At 34.2% G+C, this 10,352-nt stretch overlaps 1 long non-coding RNA gene across 2 annotated transcripts; it reads right to left on the bottom strand.

Annotated features, from left to right (window-relative positions):
- Positions 1-2,529: 2,529 nt before the first annotated feature.
- LOC130216302 (uncharacterized) lies at positions 2,530-6,418 on the bottom strand. 2 transcript variants are annotated; one of them, XR_008835785.1, is made up of 6 exons: positions 6,295-6,418; positions 4,951-4,984; positions 4,707-4,771; positions 4,483-4,622; positions 4,306-4,398; positions 2,530-2,827 (listed from the first exon to the last, which is right to left on the bottom strand). It is a non-coding gene; the product is annotated as an uncharacterized LOC130216302 (long non-coding RNA). The 2 variants fall into 2 exon arrangements; XR_008835784.1 differs by lacking the exon at positions 6,295-6,418 and adding an exon at positions 5,648-5,791.
- Between the last annotated feature and the right edge of the window lie 3,934 nt (positions 6,419-10,352).

Below are 10,352 nucleotides of genomic sequence, written 5' to 3'. Positions count from 1 at the left end.
ACAGTGTTGAGTTCAGCTTTATGCAAATGTGCATCATAAACATATGCTTAAAGGAACTGTAAACACTTTCAGGGCTTTTGTTAGTCTTGGCCAATAAATTAGAACTCTTGTTTTATTAGTCTTTAGTAAATAACAGTGATGAGGCCAGAAATGTTAAAGTTCCAATTTTTTTTGGTGTTAAGTGTGGATATGTTTGTTTTAAAGGTCTCGTGAAGTGCTATGAAATGTGATGTAGGTGTGAAGTAATTCAAATGAAACACGGAGAGGGCGGGGTATAGAGTAGCTCCTCCTCATTTATAAAGAAAAACAGCCAATAGCATTTTGTAACAAACAACTCTGCCAGTGAAAGTGGTTGAGCTCAATCGCATCAAATGAAAAGCAAATGAAGCTTCTTGAAAGGGGCAGGGCATGTCAGATACTAGAGAACATTTGATTGGCGAGACAATCTGATGAGAAAACTGAAGTATGAGGTGAATGTCAAAAAGTTTCTTTTACCTAGTGCAATATGAGGACATTTTTGTTTTGCTTGTGTGAGATTTTGTTTAGCTTTACTTTGTTTATTGTTTGGCTTGGTTTGCTTTTGAGTTTTGTTTTAGTCTTGATTTTTGTTTTCGTTTTTTCGTTTGGTGGTGTTTTATTTAGTTTTGCTATTTGATTTAGTTTGATTTGCATTTTTTGTTTTGGTTTAGTCTTCATTTTTGTTTCTCGTCTTGTTTTGTTTGGTGGTATTTCATTTAGTTTTTCTTTTTGATTTGTTTGATTTGCGTTATTTGTTTGTTTTAGTCTTGATTTTTGTTTTCGTTTGGTTTTATTTATTTGTTTATTTATTTATTTTCGCTTTTTGTGTGGTTTTGTGTTTTGTTTCGGTTTAGTCTTGCTTTTTGTTTTTTCATCTTGTTTTGTTTGGTGGTATTTTATTTAGTTTTGCTTTTTGTTTTGTTTCGTTTTAGTCTTGATTTTTCTTTTTCGTCTTGTTTTGTTTGGTGGTATTTTATTACACTGTAAATTCTAACATGTTCAGTTTACTTAAAAAAAGTTTGGAAACCGATTGCCTTATTTTTGCAATATAAACTTACAAGGAAATCTTAAGTTTAGTTAATTATTGCTTTAAAGTAAGAAACCTAAAACTTCTAAAGTAAACTAACTGGTAAAAATCAAGTTAGTTTAATAGAAAATTCTAGTTAACATACTCTTGAATATTTAGTAACCTTACTTAGGGTTTTATAGTAAGATTACTTTATTAACTCTATTTAACTAATACTGTTATATCATGTTCAGTTAACATCTTAAATGCTAGTAGTGTCAACATTGTTTTAATCCACCATTTTAAGTAAAGTCAACTAAAGAAACTACGTGCAATCGGTTTCCACATTTTCTTCAATTAAACTGAACATAAAATATGTAGTTCAACTTACAAGTAATGACATTATACAGGTCTTAAATGTAAACATTTTATTTTACAAAAAGAGCAGTTTCACAATAAACATGATATTTTAGCATGACAATACACTTGTACACAATACATTTTTGGAAAAACCTGTTCTAAAGAGCACTAAAGTGCTGTAACAGCAATGCAGACAAAAATATAATAAAAAAAAAAAGTACAACCCCCAAGCTTACTAAAATGTTTGAAAATCTAATATATATATATATATATATATATATATATATATATATATATATATATATATATATATATATATATATATATATATATATATATAATTAAATACTTGGGGAAAAAAGATACTTAAATTAGTGTAATTAAACATGCCATTGCACCAGCACCTTTAAACATGGCAGCAAATAGACACTCACAGAGGAACAGATGTTTAGCTTTAAAGCTGATTTTTTTAGACTGTGAAGTTTAGATTTTCCTACAGAAAATATCACATTAGTGTTGTCAAAAGAATTGAGTTTGGTACCAGTACTGAATTTTGGTATAAATCAATACTGAAATATTAATAACATCCATTTCCCACCAATATTTGAGCGCTACAGAGCTTGTTCTTAAACACCGCTGATTGGCCACTGTGTTCACATGCACAGTCCAAACAAGGTTACACAGACACTGAAGCATTTCAAAGCCATGTCGATCAGCTGATCTGTCTATAAGCTGACATAAGAGCTATCTGCTGATGGATCGACTAATCGACAGTGCTTTGAAATAATCCAGTGTCTTTGTATCTTTGCACCTGGTGAACAATGGTAAAACCGATGAACTTCATAGCCAATCAGTCATATCTGTTGAGCATGTGAACACAATGGCCAATCAGTTCTTGCAATGTTAGTGTGAAATCGACACTTTTTTTTAAATTTCAGTACCGATTGGTACCAAACTCAATACTTTTGACAACCCTATGAATCACAATACATTTTTTAGGTAAAAAATGTGTTTTAAACACCAAAAATGCTGCAATTCTAAACGTAACACTGCAAACAGCAACATGGCAAAAGCAAACAAAGAATTTTTTTTTTAAATGTTTGAAAATCCTTTAACAGAACCTTTAAACATTTAACACAGCAGCATATAGGCTCTCGCAGAAAAAAAAAAAAAAAACACATTAAGCTTCCCTCCCAGCTAAAGCAACACACGTTGAGTAAATACATTGCTTGTAGTCTTTGGGAAGTCCGAATTCAGTGCGTAAATCAAAGCAAAAAAGCAGACCTACTGCGTGTGGCAAAGTAGGGACATCATCCATAACCACTTTTCCTTCCAGTATAATGGCCCACATTGCATCCACATTGAGGTCCTTTAGATATCTTCACACAAGACAATCAGCAGGCCAACATCTACTGCACTGAAGTCAGACTCTACATCCACATCCTATGAATAGAGAAAGAAAAATAAGTTTGATATTCTAAATGACACTAATAAAGCATGTAGTGGCCAGGAGACCAAAAGCATAGGTGTAAACATTACAATTCCTTGCGCTTAATTTGGTAATACTTTAGTATAGGGACCAATCACCCTATTAACTAGTTGCTTATTACCATGACTATTTAAATCTACACACATTCACAACTTAATTAAAATCAAGCACTTTTTTTCAGGATCTATTTTTCCCCCCCAAGACCAACAAGCAAAGTCAGACAAAAATAATGACTGTCCAGCAGCTGCAGGAGGCTTCACTCAGTGTCCACAGTGTACAATAAATTAACTACATTCAAATGCTTCTTATAAGAACGCCTTGCTTTGCTACTCCTTCAATGTAGACCAACGTAATAGATTTGCCTGTACTGTTCCTACTAGGGTTGTCATGATAATGGAATTTGGTACCAATCGATATTGAAATTTAAAAAAAACATCCATTTCCTGCTAATGTTTGAGCGTCATTTCTGTTGAGCATGTGAACACAATGGCAAAACAGTGCTGTTTAAAAATGTGCTCAACAGTGCTTAAAATGTTTTTGAAAATTTCTGCATCAATTGGTACCAAATTCCAGTATCGTGACACCCTAGCCCCAACTCCTCCATATACCAAATATTGTTTGCTCCAACCTTAAAACATGACACTATTCTATAGGAACTTTAAATTTTTTTAATTAAAGAAACACTGTAATGTAATAACAAACTGCATTAAAAGGACCTTTTAAACATTTTCAAGAAATTAAATGCAAATGTGTGAGAGACCATTTGGTGCTACATAATCAATATATTTTGGGGGAAAAAATTATAATAAACCGAGAACCGATTCATGAATGCACTTGGTTTTGCTAGATTTAAGCAGTCAGTCAAGTTTGCATTATTTAGCACACTGATTTCCAATTTATTAATAAATATTTATTTTAGAGTAAAGGGATATTTTAGTATGGCTTTTGGAGCAAGCGTGCAGCCATCTACAATCCCACAGCAGGTGACTTCACAGGGTTGGCTATTATACGGAGCATCTTTTGACTTTGGGGCTTTAAACACTATCTTTTTACATTTTAATCCAGCAGGTTCATCCAACAGAAATTATATTACTCTCAATATATTACATAGCTATTACACTTATTAAAACTTTATTTTTCAAGCTAATATTCCTCTTTTTCAAAACAAGTGCATTTAAAAATGAAAGAAATGCATTCATTACTTCACTGGCCTATGAAGCTAACTGACCCTGTGATGTCACAAGTTGCTGTAATTGCAACGTGGCAATGCTCTTGCTCCAAAGGCCATAATAAAACATCCCTCTAACTTTCAAATACTTACACTAATTGCATTTGTTTTATTTATTTATTTTTCATAAAATTGGAAGTGACTGGAACTAGAATGACTGCTTCATTTCCAGTCTAAGAAAGCAGAAACAATAATATTACTTACAAAACACATCCAGAAACAATCTTTAGACTCATCCCTCAAAAGGACTGAAAGACCCGGAAGAACTGCTGTGCGGACAAGCATTACATCAGATGACTGTGAAAAAGTAAAGACATGCATTATAGCCCAGTGGAAACAATGAAATGCAAATATGATTCAAAGATGATGTCCCAAAAATACCTTTGAATAAACTTGTTGCAAAATCTCATCTAGTTTTCTTTTTTCTCTCTGAAAATTTCAAACGAGCAGTGTGTGTCCAATTCAGCGTTGAACTCGGATCTTAAATTTCTTCCTAATATTAGAGTGAATTCTGCAAAGATCTAATCAAAAACATTATTAGTCGTTAATAACATTCAAACACACAATTTCACAAAATTACACAAAGTTTTGAAAAGGAAACAAACCCTCTGCAGCATTTGTTTCACTTGTATCAGCTGGTGTTTTTTTTATGACTTCCTTCTGGATGTCACTGTTGTGCACAAAAACGTGAAGTGTTATTGACATGGCTAAGCAAAATTTTGAAACAAAGAAAACAGTAATCAGAAACACATGCAATGATACAATGCAATTTCATTAAGCAACAGATGTAACATTTTAATAGTGTTTAAAAAGTTGTGCACTTTTCTGATGTGCAGGTGCAAAACTTACATTTCCACTGCATATCAGCTCACAAACTGGTAGTCTAAAATAAAAAAAAAAAATTAATAAAGGGTATAACGATATTACAAACCAAATACCACTCAACAATATGCATCACAATATTCAATGCAACAATCCAAACAACACTGTATTTGTTCAAATGTATTTGCCCTAAATAAGTGAAACCATCTTTAAAAGTGCAAACAAACAGGCTTGGCAAAGCCCGTTTACACTTTTAAAGTTTCTTAACAGAAACTTTGCTTATAACAAAGGCTTGTTGATGCCATTGTGTGACATTGAGCTAACAAAGGGATGTTTCTGTGCTTGGTTATACGAGTCATCATAAGTTAACAGCCACCATTTCATCACTAACGTATCCGTCACACATATTCAGTCGCGTCTGGTCAGATTTAACTGTCATTACAGCAATACAAAAACACTCCATTGGGGTAAATGTAACGTTAACACTGGGATAATTCTTCAAAACGGCATGAAAAAAGACAAATAATATATATACTGCGATTTTTACAATATATGACTTGTCTGTGTTCTTCAATCTCTCTCGCACTTTCACAAGTTTAACTTTTAGTTTCATAGGGATTGTTAGCATAAGCACCCTTTAGCATCATGTGTAAATATGTATCTGCCTCATAAAGTGACACGAATCGTAATCGCATCGAAATGCTAAATTACTAACGACACTTACGGGTCCATTTTGAGCTGAAACTGCTTTAAAATGTTGTAAAAATCCCGGCGATCGTGGGAAAAAAAAGCGACTGGTCTGGTCATGAGCCGCTAAACGTTACATCTATTTGAATGGATTGCGCCACGCAGTGTTGCCAGATGTAGCTGACTGATCCCAACCACAAACAGCTCTAAAACCCGCTGAAAACCAAAAAACACCGTCCAAAAATCTGGAGAATATTATAACCTGTTTTGAAGTTGAGCGGGGCGAGGATGTCTTGTCCTTGGGAGATCACAGCCGTTGTAAGCGTTGCAAGTACACGATCAAATTCAAAACCGCCCAATCTGGCAACACTGAGCGCGCTCTCGCTCTCTCAGTTCATCATTTGAAATGGCGCGCCCGCTTTTTTAAGAGCAAAACAGCCACTTTACAAATGATTTCTACAAATTATTAATAGTTATTAAAAGGAACTAGGACGCTGAAAATAGCTAATCTAGTAAAGTAGACAGTATTGCAAATAACGTGCAGAGGTCAAAACGTTTAGTCGCAACATCATGGGCTGAAAAAACTAAGTTCACAAAACAGCAAACAATACACAAAGTGCAGGAAATAAACAGATTACTGATACTATACAAATAAAATCAAAGTAAATAAAATGAAAAGTTTACCTTGATTTACTGCAGTACATCTCAATATGAAATCCTGTCCTTCGACGATAGTGTTGGGTTGGGTTGTGAATCGAGATGGGGGATGGGAAATCACCACCCAGTACGCATGCGTAACAGCATGACTTGGCCCTTATAAGCAATTTTACTCAAATTACATTAGTTATGGGAACTTTATACTTTACTATGTCAGTAACACTAATACATTTCTAGTAAACTCAACAATTTGCTTAAAATTAAGTAAACACACTAGAATTTTCATAGTAAGGAATACTATTCGCTTTTACAGTGTAGTTATACTTTTTGATTTGTTTGGTTTTGTGTTTTGTTTTGGTTTAGTCTTGATTTTTGTTTTTAATTTTGTTTAGTTTGTTGGTATTTTATTTAGTTTTGCTTTTTGATTTGTTTGGTTTTGTGCTTTCAGTGGTGATTTTTGTTTTGTTTGATGGTATTTTATTTAATTTCGTGTTGTTGTTTTTTTGCTTTAGTTTTGATTTTATTTTTCTTGTTTTGTTTGGTGGTAATTTATTTAGTTTCGTTTTTTTTTGGTTTAGTCTTGATTTTTGTTTATCGTTTTTTGTTTGGTGGTATTTTAATTAATTTAGCTTTTTGATTTGTTTGGTTTTGTGTTTTGTTTTGTATTGTTTGTTTTAGTCTTGATTTTTTTTTATCTTGTTTTGTTTGGTCATACTTTATTTAGTTTTGTGTTTTGATTTGTTAGGTTTGGTTTTGTGTTTTTTTTTTTTTTTTTTGGTTTTGGTTTAAGGTCTTTGCACGCTGATGTCTGAAATTTTTGTATGCATATTTTTCGTATTCATATGCAAACAAACCTTGCACACTGAGTCCGATTCATATTAATTAATTCATTACAAAAAGTGCAAATCATTTCAGATTCAGTTTAAGCAGTGATACTTTGTTATCCTCTTTTCTCCAAAGTAGTAAAAAAAAGATAAACATGCTACATATTGTGTTCATCCAATACTGCATAAAGACAAAGGAGAGTTCAGCTCATTATTAAAGAGCTTTGCTATTATTATCCCGAAATGCTAAATATATTTCAGGAAATCAGTGAAATTTGATACATTGCTTGTAATACTTCACACATTCACGTACATAAACAAATTATGAACAGAGACTCGCAGTACCTATAGATGGTTAATAGATAGAATCGAACCCAGTTCCATTTTTTTTTTTAATGACGGATAAAAGTTTTGGAAGCAGTGTGTCAATGCAATTCACATAAAGTGAGGTCAAATTTTTTTTTACGTGCAAAAATTATGGATAAAACATTTTGGATTCAGTGTACAATAACCTTTAGTCTTGATTCTTGCTTTTCATCTTGTTTTGTTTAGTGGTATTTTTTAGTTTTTCTTCATTGGGCTTTTTAATATTTTGTTTTCTGTTTGGTCTTGTCTTTAATTGGTTTGATTTTGTTTAATATAGCTTTTTTCAGTCTGGTTTGGTTTTATTTGATTTTGTTGTTTGTAATCTGTTGTGCTGCACATTTACCATCAGCATCTACTGCTTGCTTAAGTAAATTTTTTCCCATTTGAGAACACCAGTTTCAGTCCACATTATTGTCTGTGACAATATTTTGTCTTTACACTGTACATATTTCACATTTTGCCACCTGAATAATAGCTGCAAATATACCTAGTATATCACATTTCATTTATAAATTGTGATCTTTTTAGTGTTAGAATTGCTTCTGTCTCTCTTGCATTTTTTTTCCACCCGTATCTCTTTATCGCAGGTCAAAAGCAAATGATTATTTTTATAAAGGCAATCTGCCAGGGCACTGTTTTAGTTACCAAGCAACATAGCGATCAGAGTCAGTGTATTTTGCTTAAATTAGACACTGACGAGACGGTTAACGAGATGAATGGCTGTAATGGAAAGCTTCAGCATTACATTCTTGTTTCATTCTAAAATGCGCTCATTACAACAGTGACCCACGGCGGAGTCTATTAAAACCAAAAGGCATTCGTGTTTGAAAACCGCAAAAAAAAAAGCCCTGTTTTCTGGTCTCCCTGGTCATCGTCTGTCTCACTAGTGGAATTTTGTCACAATGCGTTTTCATCTGCTTCATGATCGGGGCTCATTTAGATGTAATTGGGATCCTTTGGCGAAGTACAGGGTGAAAGGAAAAGAAAAGTGGAAGAAATTGCAGATAACAAATGCCACAAATGAAGTGGCGGCGTTAGGTTAGTGAACTCGAACGTTTTTCTGACAGTTTTTTTTTTCAGATTCGTGTAAGACCAATGCCCTTGCTCTGTAGTTAAAAATATTGAATATTCTGAGGCATAGAAGAAACCTAAAACAAATATATTGGTTAAAATGGTCTTCTTTCTTTGTTACAGGCTTTTTTGCTAGCTATATTTCGAGTCATTCATAGATTGAACTGCCCCTAAATGTTCTGATCAAACTGTAAAGAGATGGATTAAAATGTTTTAAAAGGATTGTTGTTAATTATTAATTTCTGCTGGGTGATTCCAACATTGTCATCCCTGAATTTTACTTTTTTTGCAGAGCTGTAGGTGCGGGAAATAAGTATTCAACACATCACCATTTTTCTTAGAAAACCTATTTCTAAAGGTGCCGTTCACTTAAAATTTTCATCAGATGTTGTTGATAACCAAAGAATCCATATATAAAAAGAAAACAAATCTTATTAGTTTACAAATTAAGTTACATGCAATAAAATGAAATGATGCAGGAAAAAGTAACACATGAAGAAAGGGAGGTGTGGAAAGGCAGTGAAAGCCCAGCATTCTGGGCTCAACTGAAATCTCTCAGTACTGTAGTTGTTCAGCAATCCTCTAGCCTTTATTAATATTCACTGCTTGAGTCTAACATTGAAATTACCAGAATGATGAAGATGAAACCAGAGTGAACATTTCAACAAGACCATGATCCAAAACACAGCCAAGGAAACTATCAAATGCTTTTAGAGAAAGAAAATCAAGCTGCAGAATGGCCCAGTCAATCACCTGACTTGAATCCAATATGCTTATTTCACGCGGCCGCCATTTTAAAGAACCAAAGCGAGGCTGTGGTGGAAAGAAACGTGGAAGTATAGGACCAGCACTGTAAACATTGCAGTGACATGCTGTCGACTACAAACCTCCAGCTGTTGCCGAGATTTCAAAATACAGATATGGTGTAAACATCACTTTAATATCAGTCAGTATGTTTAATTTAAACAATTAAAAGCAATTTAGCATCAAACAACATCACAAGCTCTGTAAGAGTAATATGCTCAAGTGTCCTCCTAGGCTTCAGTTCATGACAGCAGGTAAACAGAGGGGACGCTTCCCTGCTTCAGCCTATGTAACTTGGTGAGCGATAAACACTGCAGTCGTCTGTAGCACACCCTCGTGTTGTCCCGGTACTGAAGTTTTCAAACAGTCTAATTCCCGCTAAGTTAAAATTGAAGTGCCGCTGAGCGCGGATGACTCGACTGATCTTCACGGCTGCTTCGCGATCCAGTCTCCATGTATCTTGTGTTTGCACTCAGTTTACCGCTCTTCACCCAGTGCAAACACAGATACACGGAGACTGGAGCGCAAGCGCGAAACAGCCATAAGGATCAGTAGAGTCATCAAGCAGATCGCTCGGCTGTGTTTGTGCTCTGTAAACAGCGGAGGGTAACCTGATGACCTTCTCGGCCAATCACAAGCATATCTGTTGAGCACGTGAACACAATGGCCAATCAGCGCTGTTTTAAGAAAGCCATCAACAGTGCTTTAAATGTTAGCGGGAAATTGACAAATTTTCTTTTAATTCAGTAACGTGACAAGTCTAATATATTGACAGAATCAGTTCATTAACTTGAGTTTGATAAAAGGCGTCTAAAACGTGTGTTTGGGAAAGAAAATGTTAGCTAACTAGTGCCGTTTCCCTTAACTTAGCTGAAAATGAGCTCTGATATCCCTTTATATTTTCACCATTCATTCAGAACGGACCTTCGGGTCACTCAAAAGGCGGTGAAATGATAAATTTGTGTCTCTTTCTATTCGCTGATAAGATATACAGCCAAGTACACAACGTTCTAATGTAAC

Source organism: Danio aesculapii, chromosome 22 (genome assembly GCF_903798145.1).
Source record: "Danio aesculapii chromosome 22, fDanAes4.1, whole genome shotgun sequence".
In the NCBI taxonomy this organism is placed as follows: Eukaryota; Metazoa; Chordata; class Actinopteri; order Cypriniformes; family Danionidae; genus Danio; species Danio aesculapii.
Note: the sequence above shows the minus strand (reverse complement) of the source record. Positions and strands in the feature narration are given on the sequence as shown.